This window comes from Eptesicus fuscus, chromosome 21 (genome assembly GCF_027574615.1).
Source record: "Eptesicus fuscus isolate TK198812 chromosome 21, DD_ASM_mEF_20220401, whole genome shotgun sequence".
NCBI classification, from domain to species: domain Eukaryota; kingdom Metazoa; phylum Chordata; class Mammalia; order Chiroptera; family Vespertilionidae; genus Eptesicus; species Eptesicus fuscus.
In genome coordinates this window covers 45418096-45434536 of record NC_072493.1, presented here as the reverse complement: position 1 = coordinate 45434536, position 16441 = coordinate 45418096, and the positions used below count along the sequence as shown (strand labels likewise).

Below are 16441 nucleotides of genomic sequence, written 5' to 3'. Positions count from 1 at the left end.
ATAATGAAGGCTATGAAGAAGACAACAGTGTTGCTGAAAAAAATTACATAAATTCATTAAAAACACTTTATGGGTAGACACTGGTAAGCAGATCTGAGCCTGATGGAAAAATAGCCACACTAGACTTCCTGAATGCAGAGTTGCCAAAAACATGAAATTTCTAAATAAAACAAGAACGCAATATTTGGGAGGCACAATTAAGCAAAGCAAAAGGAGATGTACAATATTATAAAGTACAAAAATATTCCACACACTCATTAGCCAATAAATATAGTTAAAATTAGGACTAAAGCCCTGGCTGGTTTGCCTCAGGGGTTGAGCATCCATCTGACCCAGGAGGTCGTGGTAAGGTTCCTGGTCAGGGTGCATGCCAGGCCTGCAAGCTTGATCCCCAGTAGAGAGCATGCAGAAGATACTCGATCGATGATTCTCTCTCATCATTGATGTTTCTCTTTCTCTCCCTCTCCCTTCCTCTCTGAAACCAGTAAAAAAATATTTACAAATAAATTAGGACTAAGGATGGAGAGATACTTTTAAAAATATGGGTACAAATGACTAACAGAAATAAAGCATATGCTTTTGCTCACTACTCAACTGGAATCCATTAGGCTCCCTGCCACACAACCAACCACAAACCCTTCCCTACGAGTTCAGTACAGCAGGTGTGTGACTGAAGGGGCAGAAGGGAGCAGAACAATCAAACCAACCCTGCCAGCCACACCAACTTCCCAGAAAACTGGAAAAATTATGCAATGTGTACAGTCCCCAGGTGAGGACAGAGCACCCCCTAGAGGTGACGGGGCATGGGTAAATGCAAAGCCAAGTCCCAGGAACCAGCCAGAGTGAGGGTCTTACCCAGGGAAGATATTAGTTCAAAGTTCTCCAGCATCACATTCAGGTACAGCTGTCTCTGACCCTCATCAAGGAGGCTCCATTCCTCCCTGGAGAAGTACAGGGCAATGTCCTCAAAGGTCACGTCAACCTGTCAGAATGGAGACAATTGACACCAGAGCTGTCTCTCTGAGAACCCCCACTCCTGCTCCTGACACACCTTCCCCCCCTCAACCTCCTCCAGGGCACCCGGTTAGTGTGGACACCAGGCCCTAATGCCAGTGCAGGCTGCTCTCTCATCACAGTCCCGTTAGTCACTGTAACTGCCCTCAGCACAACAGATGGGCTGGGAAGGGGGACAGCAGAAAAACACCATCTACCAGGGGTCCTCAAACTTTTTAAACACGGGGCCAGTTCATTGTCCCTCAGACCGTTGGAGGGCCAGACTATAGTTTTAAAAAAACTATGAACAAATTCCTATGCACACTGCACATATCTTATTTTGAAGTAAAAAAACAAAACGGCCAAAACACCCGCATGTGGCCCGTGGGCTGTAGTTTGAGGACGCCTGACTAACCTCTGGGCCATCCTTGCAGGGCCCCAGCCTTCCTGCCAGCAATACCACTGCAGTCTCCCAGATCATGCCTCCAAGACAAAGCCAAAGACTTAAGTTTCAACCTTTAGTCCCAACACCAGCGCTTGCCGGTTTGGCTCAGTTGATAGAGCATTGGCCTGTGCACTGAAGGGTCCCGGGTTCGATTCTAATCAAGGGCATATGTCCGGGTTGCAGACTCGATACCCTGTAGGGGGCTTGCAGTAGGCAGCCTATGGATGATTCTCTCTCTTTATTGTTTATATATCTCTCTCTCCCTCCCCTTCCAATGAAATCGATAAAAAAAAATATATATTTTTAAAGTCCCCATGCTAGGTCTCCCAGGACCATCAGCTTGCACTTCCTCCAGATGTGCACACCACTGTGTAATATCTAACCCCATCCCAACTTCAGACCCCAAGTTCACTGCCTCAGCTCTGCCCCCTTCCTGCTCCACAGCACAGGACCTCTCAGGACTCACCCATGACCTTGGCCTATGGCATCCAGAGAGTGCTTGAGAGGTTTCAGAAGGATCTGGCACAACCCGATTCCTGATGGACCCCACAGCCTGGCGAGAGCTGGGCAGGCGGCTCTGAAATCCTCCCTGCCCGTCTCTGACCTTGGATTCAATACTCACCACCCACATCCGCAGGGGAATTTCAGATACAGGTCACCCCTGTCCACTCTGCCCTGCACTTCCTGTGTCCTCAGATCTCACAACACTCCTCTCTCCCCTCCACCTTCCTCGGGGTCCTGGACCGGGACCTGAACTGCAGGACGTGACGGGCGCCCTGACCCCAGGCTGCTGGGTGGAGTGTGAGGAAGCGGCGAGGGCCGGTGTGGCGGGAGGGGGACGCGAACTCACCTCAGCTGAGCCCCTGAGCAAGGCCATTGCCATTGCACGCTGTGCGCGGATCGAGGCCGGAGAGGCCGGCGCGGCGGTAAGAAGCAGGGGCGGTGGGAGGGGCAGTAAAGGGTCTCTGTTCCGTCACGGACGTGGGGAACCCGGTGGCCTCAGCGATCATCACACCCTCCGGCGAGCTGAGAGGATAAGGAGTCGACGCCTACTCCCTCTGAGCATGGGCGACTGCACCCGCCCATCCGGCACCGCCTACCAAGTACTGGAGAAGATTCTGGGTGAAGACCAATAGCCGCCCAGAGCGCAAGGAAGTCCCGCCTCTGCGTGCGTGTGACGCAAAGGGAAGGCCTTTTCTGACCTTTCATTGGCTAAGCTGGCGGTAGTCCTCACAAGGCCTTCTGGGTCATGTGGGTTTCCGCGTCCAAGATGGTGATGGAAGGTTTTTCACTATTACTCCAAGGAAAACACGGACATCTGACAAGGACACTGGGAAATGATCATCGTCATGACAGAGAAATCTTGAAAATGGCTAAAAAAAAGTTGTCATTTTTTTTCCTGGTGAAGGGACTGGAGTCCATGTTTATAAAAACACATTATCTGTGAGCCCAATACCGCGACTTGTTGGAGGTATGCCTGCATTACAGACTCTGGAAAGGTGTTTTGTTTTTTTTAATCATCACCCAAGGATATTTTTCTATTGATTTTTAGAGAGAGTGGAAGAGAGAGGGCGAGACAGAACTATCCATGTGAGAGACACACATTGATTGGTTGCTTCCTGTACATGCCCCAACCAGGGTCAGGGAGGAGCCTGAAACCAAGGTTAAGCTCCCTTGACAGGAATCAACCCCAGACCCCTCAGCCTATAGGCCTACGCTCTATCCTCTGAGCCAAACCAACTCAGAGGTTGGTTTGGGGCATGCAGGAAGAAGCCCATCAATGATTCTCTCTTATCACTAATGTTCCTATCTCTTTCTCCTTCTACTTTCCTCTCTGAAATCAGTATCACAAAAACGACCCACTTACACCATCATATATGTATGTGACAAATATAAGACATTAATGTAGGACAGCCCTATCCAGTTTAGGTCAGTGGTTAGAGTGTGCACCTGTAGACTGAAGGGTTATGGGTTCGATTTCAGCCAGGGCTTGTACCTAGGATGCAGGCTCTGGCCTGATATGGTCCGATTGAGTGCCTGAGGCTACTAACCGAAGTGTCTCTCCCATGTCTATACTTATCTCTCTCTATCCCTAACTCTCCCTTCCATTCTCTGGAAAAAAAGAATGTACAAATACCTTTGAAATAATAAAGAACTAAGAGGCATAATAGAAACTTTAAATGGAACTTTATTGTTTAATTTTTACTTAAACATCAATAAAGATAAATCCATTTTTGAAAAAGTGGGAGAATTGAACTCACAATGTTATTGGCCAACCACCCGCAGCCCTTTCCCTCCGTTGATCCCACACCCAATGGATTCCCTCCACCCTGACCAGCCCACAGCCTCACCACCCCCAGCCAGCTCCGCCCCATTTGCCTCCCTACTCCCCCCAACCAGCTCCTCCCCCAAGCCAACCCTAATCAGCCCTGGGCAGGCCATCTGTCCAAACTGCTGTCTCCTCCTCCCAACAGGCCTGGCCCAGTTCAGCCCAGATTGGAGCCAGGCCAGCTGGCCCCGACCTGTGCACCAATTCATGCACTGGGTATCTAGTGTGAAAGATAATTATCACTGTGAAAGATGATTTGTCCCTTACAAACATATTAAAGATGTCAGCTGAGTTGTCTCAGGCTTTCTCAATGTGATAAGTTTACACAAATATTCACATATTATACTTAAATTAAATACATATTCATATTAAAAGCTGACCTATGTATATATGGCTCAAAAACTTTAAAATCACATGAAATATTATAAATAACAAATAATTATGGGCATGCATATGTGCAGTGAACCTTAAATTTCTTAATTCTGTAAGGAGATTATCCTCCTTAAAAATTAGGACAAAACCCAGTTGGCGTGACTCACTGATGAGCATCAATCTGTGAAAGAGCAGGTCAGTGTTTGGTTCCTGTTCCAGGCACAAGGTAGATCCCCAGTAAGGTGTATGTGGATCTAACAATGATTCTCTCTTATCATTAATGTTTCTATCTCTCTCTCCCTTTCCCTAACTCTCTGAAAGTAATAAAAATATTTTTTTTTAAGTTTCAGAGAAAAGAGGACAGTGAAGTATAAACCTAAATTTGGACATATCATAAAGACATTAAAAGAAAGTAATGAAGCACAGGAGTTGAAAAAATTTAAACACTTATCAGAAATTACAGAAAGCATGTCTTTTTTTAAAAAAAGAAAGAGGATGGCAGGAGGCAGCCAATCAATTACTCTCTCATTGATGTTTCTTTCACTCTCTCCGTACCCTTTGTCTCTGAAATCAATAAAAAAAAATAATAATTTGAAAAACCAATGAAAAATACCCTTGGGTCAGGATTAAAAGTCAAATTAAAAACAAATAAACCCCAAATCTTCTGACATTGGAAACCTGTACATCACTCTTGCCCATAAAACATATTCTTGATGAAATCAAATCTTTCTTTCATCTCCTTTAAGTGTGGGCTTTAACATTCTCAGGAACCAATGCTAGTTATTCCTGAATGTGGCTCATTTTAGTATTGTAAAAAATACATGTATTATTGATTTCAGAGAGGAAAGTAGAAGGAGAAAGAGATAGGAACATTAGTGATAAGAGAGAATCATTGATCGGCTTCTTCCTGCATGCCCCACACTGGGGATCCAGCCCGAACGTGCCCTGACTGGGAATTGAACCATTACCTCCTAGTTCATAGGTCAATGTTCAACCATTGAACCATGCCAGCTGGGCAGTGCTGCTCATTTTATATCCCCACAGCAACTGTACCTAATTATTTAGTAACACATAGAATATTTTCTTTCAGAATGATTGGCTCCTCCTTCAATAAAGCCTTTAAACAAGCTTTGAAGGGTACACATGGCATTATGCAATGCTGTAGAGGCCCATTCAGGCTCAGGAGCAGAAGAGATCATTAGTAAAGAATTGTTGAAACCATGAAACATCATGTGGTGGCTATCCTTCCACAGTCCTAAGGTTTGCTGCTCATACTTTACTATATCTCCTCAGCTCACTATTTTTTTCCTCAAGTTATCCTGAATGAGGAGGCCTCACATTTATAGAAAAAAGAATTTTATGATAGCCAATGTTTCAGCACAGCCACAGCTATAGTTCATTCTCTCACCTCTTGGCATTTACCACCTATTGAGACCTACCTATTGTCAGCTTCATAGAGCCTCTTGTCTTCTAGCTACCTAAGCACTGATCATTGTATAACCCCATTAGGCCTTTCTGTTCTTTGGTCAAGTAATATTCTCTTCCATCAATAATGTTCATTCCACATGCAGACACTGTAACTGCATTAACAGGTGAAATAATAACTATTTCTGAGCAAGGTGGTGAGATCCTGGAATTTAAAGTGTTTACTGCAGGCTCAGATGCCCACTTTCAACACCTTCTATGGTGCCAACATGGTATCTTCTTGGCAAAAAAAACAAAATTTGTGTCCTTGCCGGATTGCCTTAATGGATGTAGAACTGGCCTGCGGACTGAAGGCTCATGGGTTAGATTCTGGTTAAGGGCCTGTACTTTGGTTGGGAGATTGATACCCCACCAGGTCAGGGTATGTGCAGAGGTAACCAATTTCTCTCTCACACACATGTTTCTGTCTCAGAGTCTCTCTCCCCTTCCCTTCCAGTCTCTCTAAAAATCAATAGAACAATAACCTCCATGAGGATTAACGACAAAGAAAGTATGTTTGTTATGTAATGGTATTTCCAGATACGTCACATTCTTAGGAAAAAAGGTACAATATGCTAGAAAATATAATAAATGTTTTGTATAATATCTTGGGAGTTTAGAACACAGAGAGCCAGATGGGATACACTGTGAGAAACAGTAAGACACGGTCTCACAACTTCTATTTGCTTTAGGACTGCCTAATATATCACCGTCATGTTTCCTCTGGACCTGCCTGGGAGATGTTACTTTCATCACGGAGCAGACACACTGGGCCTCCTGATGCTCATTTTAAGAGATTTGCTCCCTATTAAGTGAAGAGGTTGAAGTTTGTGTGTTTTATTAAACATCTGTATCCATCTGAATGTCTGTATAACAATTGGTGAGGATGCACTTTTGACCTTTAAGGAACATGAATTACAAATGAATGTTACAGGAGTATTTTACATAAGATTTTTAAAATATATATATATTTTATTGATTTTTACAGAGAGGAAGAGAGAGGGATAGAGAGAAACATCGATGAGAGAGGAACATCAATCAGCTGCCTCCTGCACACCCCCCACTAGGAATGTGCCCGCAACCAAGGTACATGCCCTTGACTGGAATCGAACCTGGGACCCTTCAGTCCGCAGGCCGACGCTCCATCTACTGAGCCAAACCAGTTAGGGCTTTACTTAAGATTTTGATAAAAGTGTTAAAACTTCCTACTGAATGCAGTGCAAGGAAGTCCCACTTTAAAAAGGCCAATAAGTCATTGCATAATATAAATAGAGCCAGGTGGTTAAGTGGTTGACCATCATATCATGCACCAAGATTTGCAGGGCTCTATTTCTTGTCAGGGCACAAGTCTGGGTTGTAATCTCTTATCAATGTTTATCTCTCCCCCCAATCCCCTTCATTTCCTACTCTCTCAAAAAATAAAATAAGCCTTAACTGGTTTGGCTCAGTGGCTAGAGCATCGGCCTGCAGACTGAAGGGTCCCAGGTTCAATTCCGGTCAAGGGCATGTACCTTGGTTGCTGGCACATCCCCAGTAGGGAGTGTGCAGGAGGCAGCTGGTCAATGTTTCTCTCATCGATGTTTTTTTTTTAATGAATCTTTATTGTTCAGATTACAATTGTTTCTCCTTTTTCCCCACTTATCTCCCCACCACCCAGTTCCCACCCCCCCTCCGCCCATACCTCCCCCCGCTGTCCTTATCCATAGGTGTATGATTTTTGTCCAGTCTCTTCCCATACTCCCCACACAGACACCCCTTTCCCGAGAATTATCAATCCACTCCCATTATATGCCTCTGATTCTATTAAGTTCACCAGTTTATTCTGTTCCTCAGATTTTTAATCCACTTGACTTTTAGATTCACTTGTTGATAGATATGTATTTGTTGTTCATAATTTTTATCTTTCTTCTTCTTTCTCCTCTTTTTAAAGAATACCTTTCAGCATTTCATATAATGCTGGTTTGGTGGTGATGAACTCCTTTAGCTTTTCCTTATCTGTGAAGCTCTTTATCTGCCCTTCAATTCTGAATGATAACTTTGCTGGGTAGAGTAGTCTTGGTTGTAGGTTCCTGCTATTCATCACTTTGAATATTTCTTGCCACTCCCGTCTGGCCTGCATGGTTTCTGTTGAGAAATTAGCTGATAATCGTATGGGAGCTCCCTTGTAGGTAACTAACTGTTTTTCTCTTGCTGCTTGTAAGATTCTCTCTTTGTCTTTTGCTCTTGGCATTTTAATTATGATGTGTCTTGGTGTGGTCCTCTTTGGATTCCTTTTGTTTGGGGTTCTGTGCGCTTCCTGGACTCGTAAGTCTATTTTTTTCATCAGGTGGGGGAAGTTTTCGTTCATTATTTCTTCAAATAGGTTTTCAGCATCTTGCTCTCTCTCTTCTTCTGGTACCCCCATAATTCTGATGTTGGTTCGCTTGAAGTTGTCCCAGAGGCTTCTTACACTATCTTCAACTTTCTGAATTCTCTTCTCTTCATGCTTCTCTGGAGGAGTGTCCTTGGCCTCTTTGTATTCCAAATCTTTGAGTTGATTCTTGCAATCCTCTAGTCTGCTTTTGGGTCTCTGTATAATATTTTTTATCTCAGTCAGTGTATATTTATTTATTTTATCTCAGTCAGTGTATATTTATTTCATTTCTAGTTGGTCCTCATTGAATTTATCAGCCTTTTCCAGGAAATTCTTGAAAAACCTTATAACCGTGGTTTTGAACTCTATGTCCAGTCGCTTGTTCTCCTCCATTTCTTTGGTTTGTGATCTGTTTCCTTGCCTTCTCATATTCTCTGCTTCCCTGAGTTGGTAGGGTAGCTTTGTGTACTAGGTGTTCTATTGGTTCAACGGGTCAGCCTCCCAGTTACTTGAGGTGGACACTCTTGGTGTACCCTTGTGTACTCTGTGTCCCCCAGCAGGAGCTACAGCAAGGGCTAGTTTTCTCCTCCTTTGCTTGGGCGGTTTTGGAGCAGTCTGGAGCTGCAGTAGGTTAAGCTGCCACAGAACAGGCCATTTATATGCAAAAGCCGCTGTGTGGAGCCTGGGCGGGTTTGTAGAATGTGCGGGGCGGGGTCTCAGGGCGTCACTAGGCTGGGGCGTGGCCAACGGCGATGGCTGCCGTCAGCCGTCTCTGTCTTTCCACGTTTCCAAGTCCCTGCGCCCCGCGCTCCAGTGCAGTAAACAATGATTGCTGAGCGCACCTCTGCAAAAAAGTCACTCTCACTTTCCGACCCGATGGCTGAGAGTCCAGCTTCTCCCCGTAGGTGCCTGGGTCCCCCGAGTGTCCCCAGAAACTGGATTTCAGAGTGATCGGGAGCTTGTCTCCCTGCGGGTTGAAGAAAAGCCGCGCACCCAGCCGCCCGCCGCCGGCCCGATTCGCGTGCCTCCGTACCTCAGCTTTTCAGCAATTGTGCTCCTTTCTCTTCTTAGTTATAAATCTTCCACTCAGCCAGCTTTCCCGTGGTTCTAGGTGGTAGACGTTTTTGTCTTTTAGTTGTGTTTTTGAAATTGTTGTGTGAGGCAGCAGATTAGTTGTTTAACTATGCCGCCATCTTGGTTCCTCCCCCAATTCTCATCGATGTTTCTAACTCTCAATCATTCTCCCTTCCTCTCTGTAAAAATATTAATAAATTATGTACTTTTAAAAATAAAAATAAAATCAGCTATTTGGAGCCAGAGTCCTGGGATGTAGGTCAGGGTTTGTGTTTTAAAAAAATGCTATGTTCCAACAGAAAGACTACATGTGCAGACAGAAGAAGACTGCAAACAAAAGTGTGTGTTCAGAATGGGGTCTATGCTGTGGGGAAGACATGGTGAGCACAGTGGTCCCATACAGCCACTCTGAACAGAGAGAACAGAATAGTGTGAGTAGTGGGGCCTGTGCATAAAGGAGAGATGAGCGCTCACCCAATGAGACCAGGATCCTGCAGGTCTCCTGGATCACTTCTGCACATGAGGATCCAAAATTCACATCCTCACCTCCCCTGTCCTACAGGGTGAATGTCAGAGCCATGTACCAATACTGTAAGAGACAGACTCAGGTATGAAACTTATGTCAGGGATGGTATTACAGCAGGGGTCCTCAAACTTTTTAAACAGGGCGCCAGTTCACTGTCCCCCAGACCGTTGGAAGGCCGGACTATAGTTTGAAAAAAGAACTATGAACAAATTCCTATGCACACTGCTAAGCAGGACAGGCAGAGGCGGCAAAAACACCCAGAGGGCCGGATAAATGTCCTCGGCGGGCTGCATGTGGCCCGCGGGCCATAGTTTGAGGACCCGTTACAGCTTGTCACCCTAAAGGTGGGTGAAGGTACAGAAATCCAGCCCAAATGACTGAGGTCTCTGGAGGGTCAGTCTCTGAGGTGGCCTCAAAGTGAGAGAGACAAATGCAGCTCGGACTCAATTAGTTTTCACCTAGAAGCCCCTCCGGCTGACAGATGATGGTATTGTACTGGGGACTGAATGGCAGGCATAAGTGCTCTGATACTCTAAGAAAATAGGGGAAGATTCATAATTTCAACAATGGAAACAGCAGCTTCAGCTGAGCCTCGCTGGCCCCACAGTGTACAAGCCGAGAGGGCTTGACCAGCACTGGCAGACATTGTCCATGGCTCTGGAGCCAGAATCTTGGGGTACAACCCAGCCTCTTATATCTGACACTTGTTTGATGAGTAAACTTGGAGAATCTACTTCACTTCTATACTCATGACCTATCCAGCAATTTGATATTAGTTTTAACTTATCAGGTTGGTAACAAAGATAAAATGCATACCCTGGCTGGTGTGGCTCAGTGGCTGAGCATCTTTCTATGGGACCAGAGGTTGTGGTTAGGATCCTGATCAGGGCAAATGACCAGGCTTCAGCATGGTCTCCAGTAGGGTGAGTGTGGAGGGGAGCGAATCAATGATTGTCAGCATTGATATTTCTCTCTCTCTGTCTCTCCCTTCCTCTCTGAAATCAGTACAAATAAATAAAGAGAGAAAATAAAATAGAAACATATTGTTCTAATATACAAAACATTTACTTCATAAAACAAAAATGGCACAAAATGAGTGAAATTCCAACATCCATCTTTGTTATTCCCTGTCTTTTATCGTTAAACAAAATTGCCACAACTCACAGCACATTAGGCACAACATATGATCAGATGTTTTAACAAAGATACAGACACAGCAAATCCACATTTGAGACAAGGTTCACAATAAATTCCTAGAAAAAACACAATGAAACAAAGTCACCCCATTCCCCCATCCCCCTAAAAAAACAACTATTAACCATACAAAATATTCTCTAGGATGTGGAGAATGTGAAACTCTCACACACTGCTGCAATAATGCAAAAATGTACAATCAGTTTATATTTATTTTTAAAGAATAGTTTACTGATTTTTAGAGAAAGAATGAGAGAGGGAAACATTGATGTGAGAGTGCAACATTGACTAGCAGCCTCATTCAAACCCTCTTCTGGGGATCTAGCCCACAACCAGGCCCTTCTCCCCACTGGCAATCCAAGGCACAACACTGGGGTGAAATCCAGTGTCTTATATATGACACTTGTTTGTTGAGTAATCTTGGAAAAACCTTCATTTCTGTAATTGAGAATGTTCCCAACAGTATATTAGTTTTGATTTTTCAGATTTATATTAGAATTAAAAGAAAAAGTGATCAAAAAGCAAACATTGGAATCTTGACACAGGCAAGTACTAAGTTTGTCACTTTCATTGATCTTCAGAGTCCTAGGTAAGGCCCGTCATCACCTGCATGTCACATGTAGCCAAGTGAGGTGCAGGGAGCTGTAGTGAGTCTCCTGGAGATTCCAGGCCCAACACTGAGACCTTAGTGCCCACAGCACTGCCTCCCTGCAGGTGGGTGAGCATGTTTAGAAAGGCCCCAGTTCTTTCTCAAAAGCCCTTAAAAACAAAGGTGCTTGCTGAAACCGGTTTGGCTCAGTGGATAGAGCGTCGGCCTGCGGACTGAAAGGTCCCAGGTTCGATTCCGGTCAAGGGCATGTATCTTGGTTGCGGGCACATCCCCAGTGGGGGTTGTGCAAGAGGCAGCTGGTCGATGTTTCTCTCTCACCGATGTTTCTAACTCTCTATCCTGCTTTCTTCCTCACTGTAATAAATCAATAAAATATACTTTTAAAGAAAACAAAAACAAAGGTGCTTGATGGAATTGGAACATTATATGTACTGTCGCCAACAGTAATTAGTCCTATGTGACAATGTATGGGAGGGAAATCAATTAAGAACTAGGGGCTCAGGTATTCCTAATTTCCTTCAATAAATTAGCTTCCCTGGGCACATTAGGCTAGTGATTGATGCCATCAGTAGGGACTCTACAGGTGGTACAGATGAAATCCTTCAGCAACAGAAATAGGCAGTGACCTAGATCTGGCAACATGTCTCTGTATGTTAGAAAGTGCAATATAGATACGTCTGATACCAACATAAAAATTAACAAACACAACAGCAAAATCACTTGAGGGGACTTTACATAAAGTAGGTGATTAAATGTAAGAGATACAATTCAGCCGAAACCGGTTTGGCTCAGTGGATAGAGAGTCGGCCTGCGGACTGAAAGGTCCCAGGTTCGGTTCCGGTCAAGGGCATGTACCTTGGTTGCGGGCACATCCCCAGTAGGGGGTGTTTTGGAGGCAGCCGATCGATGTTTCTAACTCTCTATCCCTCTCTCTTCCTCTCTGTAAAAAATCAATAAAATATATATTAAAAAAGAAAAAGAGATACAATTCAGTCAAATGAAACTTCACAAATGTTCTTATACTATTGCTAAGACAGAACTAAGAAAGATTTCTTACACATCTAAGACACTTCTCACATTAGAACTTTTTTGTGCAGAGCCATTTTAAAAATTTGGCTGAGAGATAGCACACATTACTTACATTCAAAATGGCTTTCTCCAGCGTGAACTCTCTGATGATATTGGAGATCATTGTTCCTGGTAAACAATTTCCCGCATTCACTGCATTTAAAAGGCTTTTCTCCAGTGTGAACTCTCTGATGACGATGAAGTTTTGAGGACGTCATAAAAGATTTCCCACATTCACTGCATTTATAAGGCTTTTCTCCAGTGTGAATACGGTGATGACGACGAAGGTTAGTGCTAACGGTAAAAAACTTCCCACATTCACCGCACTCATAAGGCCTTTCTCCAGTGTGAATTCTCTGGTGATGACGAAGGTTACTGCTAAAGGTAAAAGATTTCCCACATTCACTGCATTTATAAGGCTTTTCTCCAGTGTGAACTTTCTGATGACGACGAAGGTTACTGCTAAAGGTAAAAGATTTCCCACATTCACTGCATTTATAAGGCTTTTCTCCAGTGTGAACTTTCTGATGACGACGAAGGTTAGAGATAATGGTAAAAGATTTCCCACATTGATGGCATTTATAAGGCTTTTCTCCAGTCTGAATACTGTGATGCCTACAAAGGTAACTACTCCTGGTAAAAGATTTCCCACAATCACTGCATTTATAAGGCTTTTCTCCAGTGTGAATATGGTGATGACGACGAAGGTTAGTACTCCTGGTAAAAGATTTCCCACATTCATTACATTTATAAGGCTTTTCTCCAGTGTGAACTCTCTGATGACAATGAAGTTGTGAGGTCGTGATAAAAGATTTCCCACACTCACTGCATTTAAAAGGCTTTCCTCCAGTGTGAACTCTCTGGTGACGATGAAGTTTTGAGGGCGTGATAAAAGATTTCCCACAATCACTACATTTATAAGGCTTTTCTCCAGTGTGAATATGGTGATTACGATGAAGGTTAGTACTCCTGGTAAAAGATTTCCCACATTCACTGCATTTATAAGGCTTTTCTCCAGTGTGAACTCTCTGATGACAATGAAGTTGTGAGGTCGTGATAAAAGATTTCCCACACTCACTGCATTTAAAAGGCTTTCCTCCAGTGTGAACTCTCTGGTGACGATGAAGTTTTGAGGGCGTGATAAAAGATTTCCCACAATCACTGCATTTATAAGGCTTTTCTCCAGTGTGAATACGGTGATGACGACGACGGTCAGTGCTAACAGCAAAAGACTTCCCACATTCACCGCACTCATAAGGCCTTTTTCCAGTGTGAATTCTCTGATGACGACGAAGGTTAAAGCTAAAGGTAAAAGATTTCCCACATTGATGGCATTTATAAGGCTTTTCTCCAGTGTGAATATGGTGATGACGACGAAGGTCAGTACTACTGGTAAAAGATTTCCCACATTCACTGCATTTATAAGGCCTTTCTCCAGTGTGAAATCTCTGATGACGATGAACATCAGTGCTAATTGTAAAAGATTTCCCACATTCACTGTAGTCATAAGGCCCTTCTCCAGTGTGAACACTCTGATGACGATGAAGTTGTGAGGTTGTGATAAAAGATTTCCCACATGTACTGCATTTATAAGGCTTTTCTCCGGTGTGAATTCTCTGATGATTTTGAAGGCGCGTGGTCGTGATAAAAGATATCCCACATTCATTGCATATATAAGGATTTTCTCCAGTGTGAACTCTCAGATGACAATTAAGGTCAATGCTTCTGGGAAATGATTTCCCACACTCACTGCACTCATAAGGTATTTCTTTAGTCTGAACTCTCTGATGAATTTGAAGATCGGTGCTAGCAGTAAAAGATTTCCCACATTCACTACACTTACAAAACCTTTCTCCAGTTTGAATTGTCACATGAAAGCGAAGGTGAGTTCTGTTGATAAGATATTTCCCATAATCATTACACTCAGAAGGCCTTTCTCCAGTGGGAACTCCCTGATGACAATGAACGGTAGAAAATTTGGTAAAATATTTTCCACATTCACAGCACACAAAACACAGACTACTACCTTGGGCGCCCTTGTCCTGAATAACCCTGTGGATGCAGCCAATGACTTCCTCACATTCTTTTCCACTATTATAATTCTTTCTCTTTTGAAACATCACACCACATTGGGAAATATCATTTGGCTTGTCCATCCTTATTGGGTCATTTGGTGGAGATGTCATGACCCAATAAGGATGCCCTGCAAAACCTCCCCCACAGGTAAAATGATTCTGGGACCTATTGAAATTACAACCATTTGCAAGTGAGATCCTCACAACACCTCTAATGAAAGTCTTGTCTCTCACATACTGCTGAGGAAATTTTAGAGCAAAAAAATATATATATTGATTTGCACATGCCCCAGACCTCAATAGTATATGTCTGTGTTGTGTACCCTGCAGTTTAATGAAGTGGAAAATGTTTCCCAAGGCCAGCCCACAACTCTCACAGGGGTGGCTCTTCTGGGAAGACAAACCTAACAAGGAATTCCATACCTGGGACATTCTTCCGCAAACCTTCTGTTCAGTTGGTGCCTCCACATCATCTGCTCCACAGCTGCAACCTGAAGAAAAGGAAACACTGGTGAAGTACACACTGACCTCATGAAATCAGAATATCTTCACCATAAATATTTATCGGTTAGGAGTAGGCATGATTTCATAAATGACTTTCAAGACAAATGACTTAGACACTGAGGAAAGAGCTGCAATATTTTGCAAGTTCGGTCAATGGTGAAAATCTCACCAAGGTACGGACAGAAGCATAGGATGGAAACAAAGAAAAGAGGAAGGCTCTACTCATTGATATGGCTGAGCCGAGGCAAAGCTCTTGAGCGCTTTGTGCAGTGCTTTGAAGAAATTAAGGTATTTCTTGATGATAAGGATCTGGGAAACTTTTCTCAGCTTAATAATGATAAGTGGGTCAACACCCTGATGTTTTTTACAGATCTCTCTGTTCATATTAATGAACTGAACTTAAAGTTACAAGGTTTTGGCAAAAGTATTGATGTTATGTTTGGATACATAAAAGCTTTTGAAAGTAAAGTTAAAATTTTCAAGCGAGATGTAGAAACTAAAACGTATAAGTATTTTCCTCGAGTAACAAAGTATTTTGAGAAGGCCAGTGCAGCTGTACAAAATGAAATGGAACTCTTGCATATGAAGTACCAGCATGTTTTAGACTCGTTACTTGACCAGTTTAGTGATAGATTTAGTCAATTTAGAAGTCTAGAACAGACCATGAAAATAATTAAGTATCCTGATGTAGTAGTCTACAGTAGTTTAGAATTAAATGGTTTCCAATGGATGCAAATTGATGATTTGGAGATGCAACTTGCAGAATTTCAAGACAGTATCTGGGCTCAGGTGTTTGTCGACTTGAGGTCAAAGCTTGAGAATCTGGAAAGGTGCCGCTTGGAGAATCAAGAGGAGTGCCACTAAGAACAGGAAATTTGGAGTGCCTGGAACCGACTACCAGACACTTTTAGCACCCTGAAAAATATAGCAATGGCTTTACTCACAATTTTCACTCTACATACTTTTCTGAGGCCTTATTCTCAGCGTTAAATAATATCAAAACCAACAAAAGAAACAGATTGACAGATGAAGTTAGTAGCGCTTGCTTGGGCCTGAAATGTACAAAATACCAACCTTCAATTGAAGATTTAGCCAATGAAATTCAGCAACAAAAAAGTCACTAATAGGCAGGTTAGTTAAAGAATTCCCCCTCCCCCTCACTTATCTTAGTTCACGGCACCCCACACAAGCTAAATAATATCAAGACCAACAAAAGAAACCGACTGAGGGATGAACAAAGAAGTCACTAAGCAGGTAAGTTAAATATTTAGTTTTTGGTTTATTAAATACAATTATATATAACAATTATACATTTATGTTATTTAAACTATAAATATCGCGAAATAATGATTTTTCCTCAAAGTGACACACTACCCGAGTTATGCTCAGTTTTTTGGCGAAGTTTGACACACCAAGCTCAAAAAGTTGCCCATC

The 16441-nt window shown here is 43.1% G+C and overlaps 1 pseudogene; it reads right to left on the bottom strand.

Annotated features, from left to right (window-relative positions):
* Positions 1-970: 970 nt before the first annotated feature.
* Positions 971-14614, bottom strand: LOC129147525 (zinc finger protein 883-like; annotated as a pseudogene).
* Positions 14615-16441: the final 1827 nt, after the last annotated feature.